General features: G+C 46.0%; 1 protein-coding gene and 1 pseudogene across 1 annotated transcript in view; both read right to left on the bottom strand.

Moving 5' to 3' along the window:
- The window catches only part of PPP6R2 (protein phosphatase 6 regulatory subunit 2), an 89,952-nt gene extending 73,883 nt beyond the window's left edge, over nt 1-16,069 (bottom strand). Inside the window, exons 1-2 of the mRNA XM_023525432.1 lie at nt 16,037-16,069; nt 2,919-3,048 (exon numbers count right to left, since the gene is read on the bottom strand). The gene's annotated coding sequence lies outside the window, so the exon portion shown is untranslated. The remainder of the gene's footprint in view (nt 1-2,918; nt 3,049-16,036) is intronic.
- On the bottom strand, nt 1,428-1,546 carry LOC111733412 (annotated as a pseudogene).

The raw sequence follows: 16,069 nt of genomic DNA on the forward strand, positions 1-16,069 counted from the left end.
TTAACACAATCTGAGCAGGTTTCTTAACCTCCCTGAGCTTCAGCGTTCTCACCTGTAGAATGGTCACATTGTCTTCAAAAGGTTACAGAGCAGTTAAGTAACGCACCTGACATATGACAAGTACTCAACCAATATCTGAATTTGCTGAATGAAGAAAAAAATGTCACTGACACACATTACAAGCTCGACAAACGTCTGTGGCCTCCCCCTTTAAAATCGGTGTTAGTGCTTGGCCTCTCTTTCCCAGTGGTGGGAAAGCAGAGGCCCATAGGGCTGCTGGTCTTCAGCACAGCAAGGAACGGGGGGCTAAGCGGGCTGGATGCTGTTCTCCCCTGCGGGAAGAGTGGCCACCGAACCCACCAAGAGCAAAAGCATGGCCCCCGGGGCAGGCTAGGGCTCCTTCCTGACCACCATGTACTTACTTACCAGAGAGAAGCAAGCTTTCTCCACCGTCGTGAGATGCTACTCCTCGACTTAGAGTTGTGTATTGGTGAAAATACGAGTAACTCAAACAACAACAAAACACAAAAAAACTAAACAAGAGTGCATCAACCCTTTCCAGAAAATAGCAGAATGAGGGCTTCCAAAGAGACTCGTGATGAAAGGGCATGCGATTAGTAACGAGACCAGATAGCCCAAACCCAGCCTGACACGTAACCAAAAACATAAGACATTCCATTTGGTTCTTTTCCAAAGATGATAGTTCACCTTTCATAGTTTTCTACAGTTATGTTTATTTCTTTAGGAATAAAGAACAAGCTTGTTTTCTACTCTGTTTCTCATCATTCCAAAATCTGAAGTCTTGGAGGCTCTATTTCTTGGTTTTCACGTGTGTGCTTTATTTCCCATGTGCTCGGTCAGTTTTGTCTGTGTACTAACCAACATCCTTAAAAGACCTGTAAGGATTTTTTTTCACATTAGGACAAAGTTAACTTCCTCCAGAGAGGTTTTGTTTGTGGGATGCCTAAAGGCATTGCCAAACCAGAAAACTTGCAACAAAACTCACGCCTGACTGCCCTGAACTACTAGACAGTGCAAACCTGGACTATAAATCCTCACGGAGGCTAACCCAGAGCCACAGACGCACCCCCTCAACCCCGACTTCTCCCTGCTACATTTAGTAAAGACAATGAGGTGGGGGCAAAGACAGACAGAGGCAGGCCTGCTTCCAGTTCACCCTCTCTCTGATACAGACACAGCCCTTCAGGGACAGCCTCCTTCAGGCTCTCTGCTTCAAGAGGACTGGAGACCCCAACTGTTCTTACTCCACCAGCCTCTAAAATCCCGGTCACCGAATGCCCTCAGGGAAAGGCAGACTCCATCCTATGGTGCTTAAATTACCTTTCTGGGTTCTTATTGTTATATTTTGGTCTGGAACTTGCTTGCTTCTATTGTCAGTTCTTTGAATTTTATTTTATTTTTTTAATCACATACAGCACCTGGTCTTCCTAGGTGGTCTCTCATCCAAGTACTAAGCAGGCCCGATCCTGCTTAGCTTCCGAGATCAGACGAGATCGGGCATGTTCAGGGTGGCATGGCTGTAGACGATTTTTTGTTTTAATCTAACAATTTTAGTTGCTTTCCGCAACAGAGGAGGGGAATAGAAGATAGTCTAAAAAACCTAGCCCAACACTATCAAAAACAGAAGACACTGCTGTTTTTCTTGCAAAATATACGTGATTCACAATTCTTTACAGTGAAGTTTATACTCCCTCATCATTTTGAAGAATGAGTCCACTCCCTATTGGCTTCTATTCATGCTAATAAGACACCTGTTGTCCATCTAGCAGATGTTCCTTTGTGGGTAATCTATCTTTTATCTCTGGTTTAAGATCTTTGTCTTTGATGCTATACAATTTCAGCATAGGGGTACGTGTTTCTTCTTATACTTCTTGGGACACAGTGTGCTTCTTAAACCTATGTATTTATATCTTCATTAGTTTCTGTTGAAGTTATTAATTCTTTCTATAACACCCCTCTTCAATTTTCTCTATTTTCCATTCTGGGATTCCAACTGCACATTTTCATTCAATCCTCCATTTTCTCGTAATCTCATTTTCCATTTTCCATCTCTCAGCGATATACACGGGGCAAGTTCAGATACGTATTCCAGTTCACTAATTCTATTTTCAGCCATGTTTAATCCATTTAATCCACATATACTGAGCTTTTAATTTCAACGTTTTTTTCATTTCTGAAAGTTCTACCTGGATTTTGATACTTAGCTTTTCATTACTAATTTTCACTCTACTTTGTACTTCATCAAACATGTCACGTATTATTATATGTACTACATCTGATTATTCAATACGTGCAGGCCTTGAGGCGCCTAATTATGCTACCTCTTCCTCATGACGGTGTGTGCACTGACTGTAAGCTCGAAGGCTGCTCCCATGTAATCTCTAGGACCCCCGAGTGCCTACACTGTGCATGCTTTCCTCTGAAGAGGATTTACGTTTTCTTCAGCAAGGAGCAAAGGCATGCCAGCCCAAGGCCCACTGTTCCTTTTTCTTTTATTTTTCTCTTTTAGCCTTTGGAGAGTTATCTGGATTGCAATGCGAGAGCTCTTCAGGCGCATCCAATGCAAACCCCTCTTCCCTTGCTGATTGTCAGCATGGTATGTGTTCTGGATGGCGACCATGACAGTGCCATGCCCTATCGCATGTGTGCCTCGCTACACATGCACAACTGTCCCCATTTTATGTGGACTCCACTTTGGCTTGGAGAGACCAAGTAAGTGTTCCACAACCCAGCGCCTCAAAAGCAGACTCGGGGATCAAAACACAACCAAAAGACAATGGACTATAGGCACCCTTTGAAACTAAATTTTTGCTGTCATCCATCTTTGAACTTCCACTTATACAGTATATTTGCACAAATTACACAGGAAAGCAGAATCAAAAAGAAAACTACCTTACCTTCTGTGGAAATTTCTTGTTTAAATTTTATATTCAGGCAAAATATGAAAACATTTAGGGTTTTTTCTTGGAGTATATGCAACTTTAAGAAAATTTTTTTCATTCAGTATAAGGTTTATAATTTCTTCACCTGAAAAATAAAAGGGAAAAAACTTATTTTAAGTTCTGCCTCTGTAAAGGTAACTTACCAAAATGGTAGAGAAGAGGAAAGCAAAAATCAGTACCTTTATTTAGTATTCAAATGATGAGAACATTTCATGATTAAGGAACTAAAACTTTGCTTTTCTGGAGACTGGGACCAACAACATACACCCTTCTGCATCTGGTTAACCAGCTCAGTGGTCAGAACGCCACACTAAAGACTTTGGGGACGTGAGAAGGGTCTCCACGAAGTTGTTCGGTTCCACAACTATACACTATCACCTCAGGAAAGGCATATCCCTGGTCACGCGGTGACCGGTCACAAGGTGACTGATAATCCAGCACAACTTCTAAAAGAAAAGAACCTAAAAGTGTTCCAGCTGTGATCTCTAAGCACCATTTCCAAACAAAGTGGTCAAAGTGATCAGTACTCCTTGGTACACGACTGACGCCGAGGTCTACAGCCAAATCATGGACAGGTGAAGCCTGGAGCTGACCGGTCACACTGTATTTGCATGAAGTCATGATTTTACCTTTGAAAATTATACTTTAGCAATAGAAAGGAGTACTGTTCTAGAATATAAAAGACTTAAGACACATGATCATCAAAAGTAATATTTAGATCCTGTTTGGTTCCAATTAGAACAAATCAACTGGAAAACATTTTTGAAGATGCTGGGGAAACCCAAATATAAACTGGTATTAGATGATATAAGAAATCACCGTGCATTCTCTTAGTTGTAGTAACGAAATGGTAGCTATGTTTTTAAAAGCTAAAAACTTCCCATTATTAGAAAAAGTGAAGTATTCATGGTGAAATGACTTTATTTCTGGGATTTGCTTTAAAAATACTCCATCAAAAAAACAATAACCAAACAAATTTTAAAAGTGAGAAGGAAAGGGACAGATGAAGAAAACTGGCTGATCACTGTTGAAGCCGGGCGATGAGTACATGGGTGTTTATTATAATGCTTTCTCTATATTTGTGTATTTTTAAATTTCATATAAAAATCAAACAAAAAAAGACAATAAAAGTTGGGCTGGTAAGCCAGGAATAAGTCAACACTGTCACCTTCCAAAGTAGGTAAACTTGTTACATCCAACAGTTCATAATTCAAAATTAGCTTTCTAACACTTTATACACAATTTTCAAACGAGGACATATTGCTGTGAGGCTGACCTCAGGCCTGTTTCCTTCACCTCTGAACCAAGGCTTTGATGGCGGACAGAAAGAAATCTCCTTGACACACTCCGCTCAGCAGGAGCTGGAGGAACAGTGGGCCTGTGGCCCCGAACAGCAGAGACATCGGGAGGACATGCAGCCAGGGAATGAGTGATGCCCTCTCAGTAACAAGCGCCTATCCTGAGCACCCCAGACGCATTCCCTGGCAATGTCACCCTCTCCCGCACCTTTCCACTGCAGGACACAAGCCTTCTGTCACCTGTGTCCTCCAGCCCAGACCCTGTCAGTCACTAATGGCGGGTCTGTCTGCTTACCATGCCCTCAGGATCTCACTCCTAGCCCTGCGTTTCTCTACAGAACCTTTCTCCCAAGCCCTATCACCATCTCCTTCTCTAAACACATGAATTCCCTCGATGCCCACCCAGGAAAAGGCCATGTGTGCTCTCTCTCCCAGGCACCCCAATCGGAAGGGGGTCAGTATTCTCATGGGTCCCATGGCTATTTCAGAGGCCACCTTAAACCTTCATTCTCAAACCTGTTTCTGATACTTTTGCTCTTGGCCAAGATAAAACAACAGAGAGCAGATTTACCTTCCCACCTGCAACTAAAAAATGAAAGGATAAAACATATGAAACAGTTTTCAAGACACTAGGTGTCAGCAATGAAGAACAGTGATCCCTGATGGAGGGGAAACAAGACAGGCCCCCTAAGGCCCAGCTGTCTGCCCAAAAAGAAGTTCCGGCCCCTGAGGGGAAGCGGGTGGAGTCTCGCCATCCCCAGAGCTGAAGAAACAGAGCTAGGAGACCCGGGAGGCCAAGGCACTGGCGCTCAGCGCAGAACACAGGAGGGGACAGCGCTGCGCTGAGACGTGGGTGAGGTGCACAGCTGAGCCAGGGGAAGTACCACTCAAAAGGGTCAACGGGAACGATCCTGGGAGCCCACACGGAGCCGGGGACACTATTTCCCTCCCAGTCGCGGTGGAAAACTTCCTGATTCTTGGGGCAAGGGACAAGTACTCTGGTCCCACCTAACAAAGCTTAAAAGCAAGACCCACCAGCATCAAACTTTGAAGTAATTTAACTACATCCCAGAACAAAGGTCGAGAATGTTTAGAGAAATACAAAAATCCCTAGCATCCAACAAGATAAAGTCACAGTGTCTTGACATCCTACCAAAAATTACGACACATTCCAGGAAGCAGGGAAACACAAACTACAATGAAGAGAAAAATCAATGAAAACCAACCCAGAAATGACACAGGTGATAGAATTCGTAGGCAAGGACATCTAAACAGTTGTAATGACCGCGTGCCGTATCTTCAAAAACCCAGAGGCAAAGCAAGATTAGACATGTTAAATGGAGATATGAAAGATACGCGAAGACCCAAATAGAATCATAAAAATACTCAATCCAAAAAAGGCAGAAAAAGAGGAAAAGGGAACAAAGACCACACTGTACTTTTCCTGGACGCCTCCACATTGAGCGGGGTTTCCTCTCCGACCCTGACTCTCTCGGCCCCTTCTCACAGGCAAGCGTCTCAGGGCTTAGGCCTCTGCCGGGAACACCTCTTCCCACCTGCCCTACTTGGCAAAGTCCTGCCTGCTCTTCAAGTTCAAAATTCAACCATGACCGCATGTGTCGAACTCTCCTGTTCCTCCCCACGCTCTCAGGAATCTGTTTACACCTCTGTTTGAGAATCACATTATAATAATCTGGTTCCAAATATTTTTTTTTTATTTTGAATTATAAAAAAAATTTAAATATAAAAAGGTCCAGAGAAGAGTATAATACCCATATGTTGAGATTTAATGATTGTTAACACTTGTTCACCTCTTCTACTTAAAAAAAAAAATTCAAATACATTGAGGAACCCACCACCCACTAAACTCTTCCCCCTCAAAGACAATCATGAACTTGCAGTGTCCGTACTTTCACTTCTTTCACTACTCGTGTATCTATAGGTGCCGTATTGTTTTAAGAATATATTTAAATACTTTTAAAACATACACAGACACTCTCCAATCATTGTAAGCTCACTTTAAATACGGTAGGCACTATTCCTTTATATAAAAAGGTATTTTTTGCCCACTTCCCTACCGAGGTACTGTGAAGATGTTTCTGATTTATCACCACCACAGACTGGACTACCTGAACATTCTGCATATGCACCCTTTAGCGCAGTGTGTTTCTCAGCTTTTATTCGATGGGGAAGTGCTGGGTCACAGGACAGACACCTCTAAGGTTAGCACGCAGGATTCGGCCGCCCTTGGGAGTGTTCCACTGCAAGGCTGTACACTCCTGCACGAGCTCAGGGCACCTGGCAGGGCAGGCAGTTAAGCACCAACCCGGTTCACCAGGACTGGCGCAAGGCCACAAAGTTAATCAATGTCCGTTCTAGAACTTGGACCCAGGTTGACTGACAGCAAAGTCACTGTTCTCAGTTTCCACGTGACACCAGATTCTGGCCCAGTCGATAAAGAAAACAGGTATGAAAGGAGATGTAGAAGAAATGATGAAGACGGAAGACGACGACACGAAGGTACTGCCCAGGGAGGGCCACCTGGCACAGCAGGGAAAGGGACAAGAGCTGGGTCTTGTCTTGAGAGTAAATGAAGCCCTGAGGTGCAAGTCTTCAAAATGCAGCAATGGGTTTCTTTGTGGGGTGATGAAACGTTGTGGAGTTAGACAGTGGTGGTGGCGCATAAACTTGTGAATATACTAAAGGCCACTGACCTGTATGTACACTTTAAAAAGGTAGATTTTATGGTATGTGAATTGTACCTCGATGAGAGAAAATGGAGCAGTCGGTGGGCTGACAGGTGGGAGTCAAGTTCCCGAAGAGCTCGGAAAGGTCTGAATGTCGACAGCAGCCCAGATGAGGCCACCGGGCCTGGTCTATGCCACAAGGAGCAGAGAGAGTGGGACACACACAGTCCCGCCCAAGGAGCCTGACCCCAACGGAGAAGACAGGTCCTGGAGGGGCCGCCCGGGCCGCCGTGAGGGACACGCCCGGCAGTGCATGGGCCCAGGGCCTCCTCTCCACAGAGGACAGGGCGGCTCACTAGCCTGGGCCTTGGGGCATCCCTGCACACAGGGATGAACACACTGGCCTCCTGCGGGGAGGCGTTGGCCGGGGCCTGCCCAGGGGACCTCCTGTAGTCGCAGAGTCACACGGGAGAACCGGCCTCTCCTCCAGATGCAGCTGCCTGGCCCGGAGCTCAGCCCCACCTCCACCAACCTCTGCGTCTCTGCGTGTGCCGCAGGGTCGTGTGAGTGTCACACAAGATGTCGTATGAAGCAGAGTGCCCGATAAACGTTCGTGACTGGGTCAGGCTGCTGCACCAGAGAGAAAGCTGCTACGCGCAAGCCGGCCTGAGAGCCACTCGTTTCCAGTCACTGGCCACGAACCTCAGCTGAACGCTGAGAACGGCCTCGCGGTCCTCCTCTCCCTCCAGGAAGCCAGCTTCCCTCTCTTAGGACAACTGCGACACGCTTGAGACGAGCACGAAGTGAAGTCTCTCTGCCTATCCCACGATTCCTGTGGCCTGCTGGAACCACCGGCAGGTGGCAGAGGGACACGTGCAGTTCTGAGCCCCAGTTTCGAGAGTCTCCAGAGCTTCCAATCTCACCCTCTGGACCAATGTGTGAAGCAGCCCCCCTCCCCGAGGCTCTGAGGTTCTGAGGATGACAGAACCATGGAGAGAGGCCTGAACATCCAGCCAAGGCCCCGGTCGTCTGAGGGAGCCAGGCTGACGACCTGAGGAGCCAAGAAGAGCCACTGCGGCTGAGCCGAGCCCGAAGTGGACTCAACCCAGACTCATGACTAAACCAAAGACTGCGGTTTTGAGCCACTGGCCACTGGGCTGGTCTTTTAGGAAGCGATCAGTAACTCATGCGACCACCTTGTTCCTTCTACTGTCCTCAGCCCTCCAATATCCTCAGCCTCTGAATCCACACACGGAGCAAAAGATCTCAACTGGTCACTCTCCCGCCTTCCTGCCCTCCCTCCCGTTACTCGAGGCCCAGCCTCGGCCCCGGCCCTGCCGTCCAGTGCACTCCCGTCTCTGGGCACGCGCACACACCCTGTCCCACAGACACTTCCCCATCCCGGTTCACAGCAAAGCCTCCTCGAGGACCTGCCTGCTCTTATCATCCCCAACCCCTCCCCTCCTGTCCGGCCTCTCTCCCCGCCCTGCCGCCAAACTGCTCTTGTCAAGGAGCCCAGGACCGCCAAGGACTTCCTCTCTGTCTCACCTCGTCCAGCACCCCAAGGCCTCTGGCTCCTTGACGGCCCCCACAGCTCCCATGCCCCTCGCTCAGCTCTGTGAGCAGCATGCCCAGCGTCCAGACCTGGTCTCCTCGCCCTCCCTGGGACACACACGATGCAGGGCTTAAATCTCAGTCTGCACATTCTGGGTCCAGACACGGAGGAGCAGCTAGGTCAGGCTGGTAATCACAAACTCGGGACAAAACACAGAAAACAGCAACCTAAGGTGCTAGAGACCAACGGAACGCACGCAGAAGCTGGAGGGAGCACAAGCCCTGGACAGAGAGCGAGCTGCGAGCTCTGCAGGGCCCCGGCCTCCCAGCTGAGGCCCCCGCAGCCCTGAGCCAACCTCCCTGCGCATGGCTCACCGGTCTCACGGCAGGAGGAGAGCGACGTCAGGCTTCTGGCTACAGAATGGCTGAAACTGAAGGGGAAAGCCCAACATCGAAGGGAAAATCCCCCAAATCTGTACTAAATTCTTCTCAAATCTTTGGCTGACCGTGAACTGCTCGTGGTGGGATGACACCAAGATAGCTAACAGAAAATAAGTCACACCCGTATAAACAGAGCGGAAAGTGTCTGCCAGGGACTGAGGGCTGGGGGTGGGGCGGGCAGAAAGAGGCTGGTAAAGGGCGCAGACACTCAGCTACGAGGTGAATAAGGTCTGAAGACTAGATGTAAAACATGGGCACCGCAGCTGACGACGCTGCATTGTATAACTGAAACCTGCTTGACTACGACTTAAAAATCCTCACACAAAAAAAAGAACATATGAAGTGATGGACGTGATAATTAACTAAATGGAAAGAATCCTTTCGTAACGTATTCGCGTATAAAATTATGACATAATTCAAATATCTTATATCCTATTGGTCAATCAAACCTCAATGAAGCTGAGAAAGAGGGAGGGAGGGAGGCAGAGGAGGAAGGAGGGAGGGAAGGAGGCAAACAAGCAGCTGTTATGAGGTGAAAGAGGAAAGCAAAGGTAAGCAAAGGTTTCAGCAGCTGTCCAGCACCGGGGAGACAGAATTTGGAGTTTAAGTTCTGCCAAATTAGAAGAGCTTTCCATTAAAACTCCAGAAGGGCCATGCCTGAGGAGTAAAATCCATGTTCCAGAACTAAAGGCTATACCCTAAAATTTGGGGGAAAACCAAAACAGATTCCATAGAAAAGCTTCTATGGAATCAAGATGATCTCCCAGTAACTGCACGACTACCCTAACAAAACGTAACACTCTTTAAGGGAAGATAATCTGAAACAGTCTCTAGAATGCACCATCCACAATGTCCATTACACAATAAAAAGTTACCAGATGTGCAAAGCAAAAAAATGTCACGTCACCCATGATCGAAACTGTGGGACGATATCAGGCAATCTAAAATAGATGCCATGGGAGTGCCAAGAGAAGAGAAGAACGAACATGAGGCAGGGGAAATATTTAAGAGGCAATAGCCAAAAAGTTTCCAAAGTTGATTAAATACATCAATCCAGAGAGCCAAGAAACTAAGTAAACCCCAAAGAGGATACATACAAAAACATCAAACTTAGAAAATTATCATCACACTGAAAGAGAAAAAAATAGAAATAAAGAGTTTATTTACTTACTAAAAATAAATAAAATACATTAAACAAAACAGGAAAAAAGATGTCAGGTGAACAACAGTAAGAGTGATAGCTGACTTCTCGTAAGAAACAACAGAAGCTCAAAGACCATGGGGTAACTTCTTTAAAGAGCTCAAAGGAAACTGGCAATCCAGACTTTTTTATCCAGCAAAACACTTTCTGACACCGAAGAGTGAATAAAGACCTTTTCAGAGAAATGAGAGGTGAAGGGATCTGTCCCCAGCATACCCACAATGTAAGAAATAATGAAGAACTTCATGCTGAGGAAAACGATCCCATATAGAAATCTGATCTGCAAAAAGGAATGAAGAACTTCCCAACTCACTGCCTAGGCCGGTATTACCCTAATACCAAAACCAATGATATTACATGAAAAGAAAGTCATATGCAAAATATCTGTTATGAATATAAATGCAAAAATCCTCAACAAAACACAAGCAAAACAAGTCCAGCCACTCTGCACCAAGGGGATTTAGCCTAAAATTGCAAGTTGCTCCAACATCTGAAAATCAATTAATATAATACACCATGTTGATAGAATAAAGGACAGAAACCAAATGATCACCTCAAAAGATGCAGAAAAAGCACTGAACAAAATCCAACACCCTTTCAGGGTAAAAACATGCCACAGAATAGGACTAGAACACAAGGCCCACTATCACCATTCCTATTCGACATTATACTAGAGGTTCTAGCCAGTTTCGAGAGTGCAAGAAAAAAGAAAAGGCATAAAACTTGGGGGGCAGTAAAAATAAGACTGTCTTTATTCACAGATAATATGATTAAGTTGACAGAAAATCCAAAGAATGTATAAATACACTATGAGAACCGATAAAGTGAAACACACTGTGAGAACCGACAAGTGAATTGAGCAAAGCTGCAGGATGCGTGTTCAGTACATACAAACCGTGTTTTTGTACATTAGCAACAAAACATTGAAAAACGATATAAAATGTTTTGAGTAATATCAAAAATACCATATACCTACAAATATATTAAATGAAAAAAGTGTACCAGCACTCTGAAAACTACGAAAAACTGGCTGAGAAAAATTGAACGTTTAAATAAGTGGAGACATATGCCATGTGCATATGTCTCAACGTTAATTCAATTCTAAACTTAAGCTGTAGATTCGACGTAATCCCAACCAAACAGAAGTTTCCAGCAAAAACTTCTGTACAAATTGAAGAGCTTATTCTAAAACTGGCAGGAAATTCTGTACAGGAATAAAGGTGAAGGTGTTACACGACCTGATTTCAAGACATACCATATTAAGTTACAGTCATTAAGACAGTGTGGTGTTGACACAGAATAGAAAAATGACCAAGGGAACATAACAGAAAGCCCAGAAATAAGCCTGCACACACGTTCGATTAATTTATAACAAAGCCTCCAATGCAATTTAACGGAGTCTTTTCAACAAATGATGCTAGAATGATTATGTAAACAACCCCTATGGAGGAAAAAAAGGACCTTGATTCCACCTCACCCAAAAAATAATGCAAGATGGGTCATTCAGAAGGAAAACCAGTATTTACTTGGAGATGGAGAAGCAGGAAAGAGTGTGAGGGAGGGGTCTCAAAGGGGCAGGAGGAAACTGGGAGAGGATGGATAGGGACACTTCTGACTGTGGAGACGATTTCACACGTACACACATACATCAAAACTTATCAGATTTTACACTTTAAACGTGCGTACGTTATTGTACATTAACTATCTCAAGAAAGCTGTTAAAAAGGAAAAGATGAACGATAAACCTAAATAAACACAACCACTGTAAAGCTGCTACCAAAAAAAGAAAGAAAAATATTGTCAAATTTTTACCTCATCCAAATTAAAATTTTCTGTTCTCAAAAGATACCATTAAGAAACAAATAGGCAAACCAAACAGGAAAAAATATTCACCCCTCACTTCTCCTCCCCCTCCTACTCCCTCGCTGTATATGTACAAACATACGCAAACATCATAAAGGACTAATAACCAGAACATATTTTTAAAAATCCTAAAAATGAATAAGAAAAAGATAAACAATCCAATAAAAAGTAGGCAAAAGACCTGATGCTTCACAAGAGATACACAAAGGGCCAATAAGCACATGAGAAGTTGCTCTCCATCATTATTCATCAGAGCAATGCAAAGTAAAACCACTGTGAGATCCCACTACCACCTGACTGGCTAAAATTATAGACTGACAATACCAAGTGCCAACATGGATGTGGAGAAACTAGAACTCACATACATCACTGGTGGGAGTATAAAATGGTCCTGGTTTGGAAAACTTTGGCGGCATCTAGAAAAATTAAACACACATCTATCTTTGACTCAGCAATCTCATTCCTAGATATTTACCCCCCCAAAATAACAGATGTCCACAAAAGACATGATTAATAATCTTCAATGATTTTAGTCACAATAGCCAAAAAGTAAAAGCAATGTCCAAATGTCCATCAACAGGAAAAGAGATAAACAAATTATGATATTTTCATGCAAAGGCATACTACTCAAATAAAAAGCAGGAACTATAGAGACATCGAAATCAATACATATCAAAAACATTACAATGAGCAAACGACAAGCACAAAGAGCATATACTTTATGATTCCATTTACGTGACGTTCAAGAACCTACAAAATTAATCTATATTGATAGAAATCAAAACAACAGTTGCCTTGGAATTTTGGAGGGTGGTGTAATAACTGAAAAAGGACACAAGAAACTTTTTGGGGTGAAAGAGTCTGTATCTTGACATGAGTAATGGATACAAAGGTGTATGTATTTGTTAAAATTCATCAAACTTATATACTTAAGATCTGTACAATAAATTGACTGTAAAACATTTAATAATTTTTAAATAGCGGAGTATTTTTAAAGACATAAAAGCCTGTCCAGCTGCATATGCTGTGTTACAAAAGAGAGGGCTGCTTGCTGTGCACAGCTATGACATGCTCTCCAAGAGGAAGAGGATGGCTGAGGGACAGGGTGACAGTGAAACTGACTTCACCACACAAACTTTGGTATTTGGGGAATTTTGAGTTCGGATTACCAGGTGCATGATGCACCCACTGAAAGCCACAGTGAAACACACAAGGTCTGGAGTCTGCCCACCTGAGCTGAGTCCCAGCTCTCTTTTATTTACTGTGACCTTAGGTGTGTTACTTAATTCGTTTGTGCCTGTGTTCTCACATGAATATGAACAAGAATATTAAAAGTAACTATATCATTAAGTTGTTTTAAAAATTAACAATTACTGAGTTTGATGTCAAAATGTGCAATTTAGCACTGGTTTTGAGTCTCCGGTTTATAAATTCTGCGCAAGTCACGTATCCACTTTATATGAGAATGTTATATCTCACAAGGGTACAAGAATAATGAAAAGTAAAGCATTTTTTAAAATAAGAACTGAATGAGATGATATACGTAACACACTTTAAAAAGTGCCGAGGCTTGTTTTTCTAAATAAAATTTATTGGAAAACCTGTGTGCACACACACAAAAGTGCCTAGTACGTAATAATCAGCTATCAGTACCATTTAAAATTTCAAAACAGTATTTTAAAAGTTAGGCTTTTCCTTAACCAAAAAAAAAAAAAATGGTGGGAGGGAAGGCTTTAGTCAACCTGCCTCGGGTACAAACCCTGGTTATTTGTTGTATACCTATTTGTTGTATAGCTCAGTGTCTTCATCTGTAAAACAGGGAAATAACAGTTCCTACACCCTAGGATTCTTGTGAGGATTAAATGAAATAACTCGCATAAAGCATTTAATACAGTAGCACACAACAGACGGCCAATCCACCGCACTGTGAGTGTGTAAACAGCCATCCCCACAGCTTGAACCGTCTTCCCCGACAGCCTGGCCTCTTCTCTGGGCTCCAGATTCTTCTGAGAGATAGATACCTCCTCGCTAAGGGTCCTTGCACTTGTCAGACTTCTCCCACTACTCTAAGCCAAGAGAAAGCCTTCCTGTCCACCTCCAACCCGGCAACCCCCGCACCCGCCACCACCCACCTAGCTTCCCTCTCGCAGGAACGGTGCCTCGGTCCGCCCCTTTTGTTCCATCAGGAAGCCCAGAAAACCGCCCTGAGTCCTCTCTTCCCCTCCTCTAATCCAAGGGTCCCCAAGCCCCAGGCTGCGGATCAGTACCGCTTCATGGCCTGTTAGGAACCGGGCCGCACAGCAGGAGGTGAGCGGAGGGAGCGCAGAGAAGCCTCGTCTGTATTTGCAGCCGCTCCCCAGCGCCAGCATCACCGCCTCGGCTCTGCCTCAGGTCATCAGGCACGATTCTGGTAGGAGCCCCGGGCCCTGGTGCCAACAAGGTTGGGGACCACTGGTCTAATCCATAAGCAAGCCTCAACAACTCCACCTCCAAAATCTCCCCGAATCGACCACCGAGGTCTATACGACATCAACTACACCCACTCCCAGCACCTTGTCTTGCACCCGCAACTCGATCTCCAGCCCAGGTCCCCTCCCGACTCACGGCCTGCAGGGAACTGCATGACTGGAAGCCAGTGCTCTAATCCGAGCTCCTGTCTATCTCCCCCTCACCCTGGCCGCACATCAGTCTTATCGAGGTTCCCCAAGGTCCACCTCAGGGCCTTTGCATGTGCTGTGCCCGCAGCGTCGAAGGCTCTGTCTCCCAACCTTCTCACAGCTAGCTGCTTCTTGCCTTCCAGAACTTAGCTGACGTGAGAGTAACAGAAGCCAAAAGGGAAGAGAAAGCAGAAAGGAAGAGACGTGGAGAAGAGGCGAACAGCTGGCAGTGTCAGTGATGGCCCAGGAACTGAGAGGCCAAGGGCATGGCAGAAGTTGTGGGGGGAGGTGACAGGTGCGGTGAACGAGTAACAGGCTGAAGAAGGCCACAAAGACAAGACAGGTGGGTACAGTGACAAAATGGGGGAGGGGTGCAGTGAGAGGCAAGACACTAAGCAGAAGCGACAGACTGGGTGAGCTGGTGGTGACGAGGCAGGGCATCAGTAGCAAACTGGGAGAAACAAGTGGACGATGCGGGTAGTCAGGGGTGCAGAGGACATCGCAGTGACAGGCGGGGAGAACTTTAAAGAGGGGGCCGGTAAGGTGCAGGAGGGAAGGGGACAGGTGTGAAGGAAGAGATGATGGGTACTGAAGAAGAAATGGGGCAGTGAGGGGTAAGGAGGTGGCCAAGGAAGGTGACAGAATGGGGGTAGGTGACTGGAGACACTTGGAGCTGTAATGGTGGTGGAAAAAGGGGTCACTGACGAGACAAAAGGAGTGATGACAGAGGGCACTGAGGGGAGGAGAGGAGTGGCCCACGCAGACAGGCAGGAGAGAGCAGTGTGGGCACTCGGAGGGGTGGCACTGGCAGGCGGGCGCTGGTGGGAAGGGTCCCCAAAAGGGGGTGATGACAGGAGCGGTGAGGAGGGCACTGACAGGCTGGGGAGGACTGACAGAGGGGACCTCGACGGGCAAGGGGGTTACTGATTGGGTGGTTCCCTGCCTTGGGGGGCAAAGACATGGGGGACACTGGCAGCACAGACGGAGGAGGACACAAACGGGGAGGGCACTGATGGAAGGAGGGGCACGTGACACTGACAGGCCAGGAGGGCACCTGGGGGTCAGTAACATGGGGGACACTGGCTGGGAGGGCACCGGGGGGGTGGACACTGCCTTGGGAGATAATGAGGGGGGACTGGGAGGGGGCGGGGCACAGGAGTGGGGGGTGGGTGGCATGGGGACGCTGGCAGGGTGGACATTGCCTTGGGGGTACTGACGGAGTGGACACTGACAGGAGAAATATAATGGGGTGAACACACAGGATGTCACTGAAGGGAGGCCACTGACTGGGGGAGGTGGTCACCGACGGGTGGACGCTACCGGGACACCGGGCGGCGCGGGCTCTGAGGCGCCTACGGGCGGCCGCACTCACCTGCCCCGCGGGCCGGGCGTCGCGGCGGCTCCT

Source organism: Pteropus vampyrus, unplaced genomic scaffold (genome assembly GCF_000151845.1).
Source record: "Pteropus vampyrus isolate Shadow unplaced genomic scaffold, Pvam_2.0 Scaffold563, whole genome shotgun sequence".
NCBI lineage: Eukaryota > Metazoa > Chordata > Mammalia > Chiroptera > Pteropodidae > Pteropus > Pteropus vampyrus.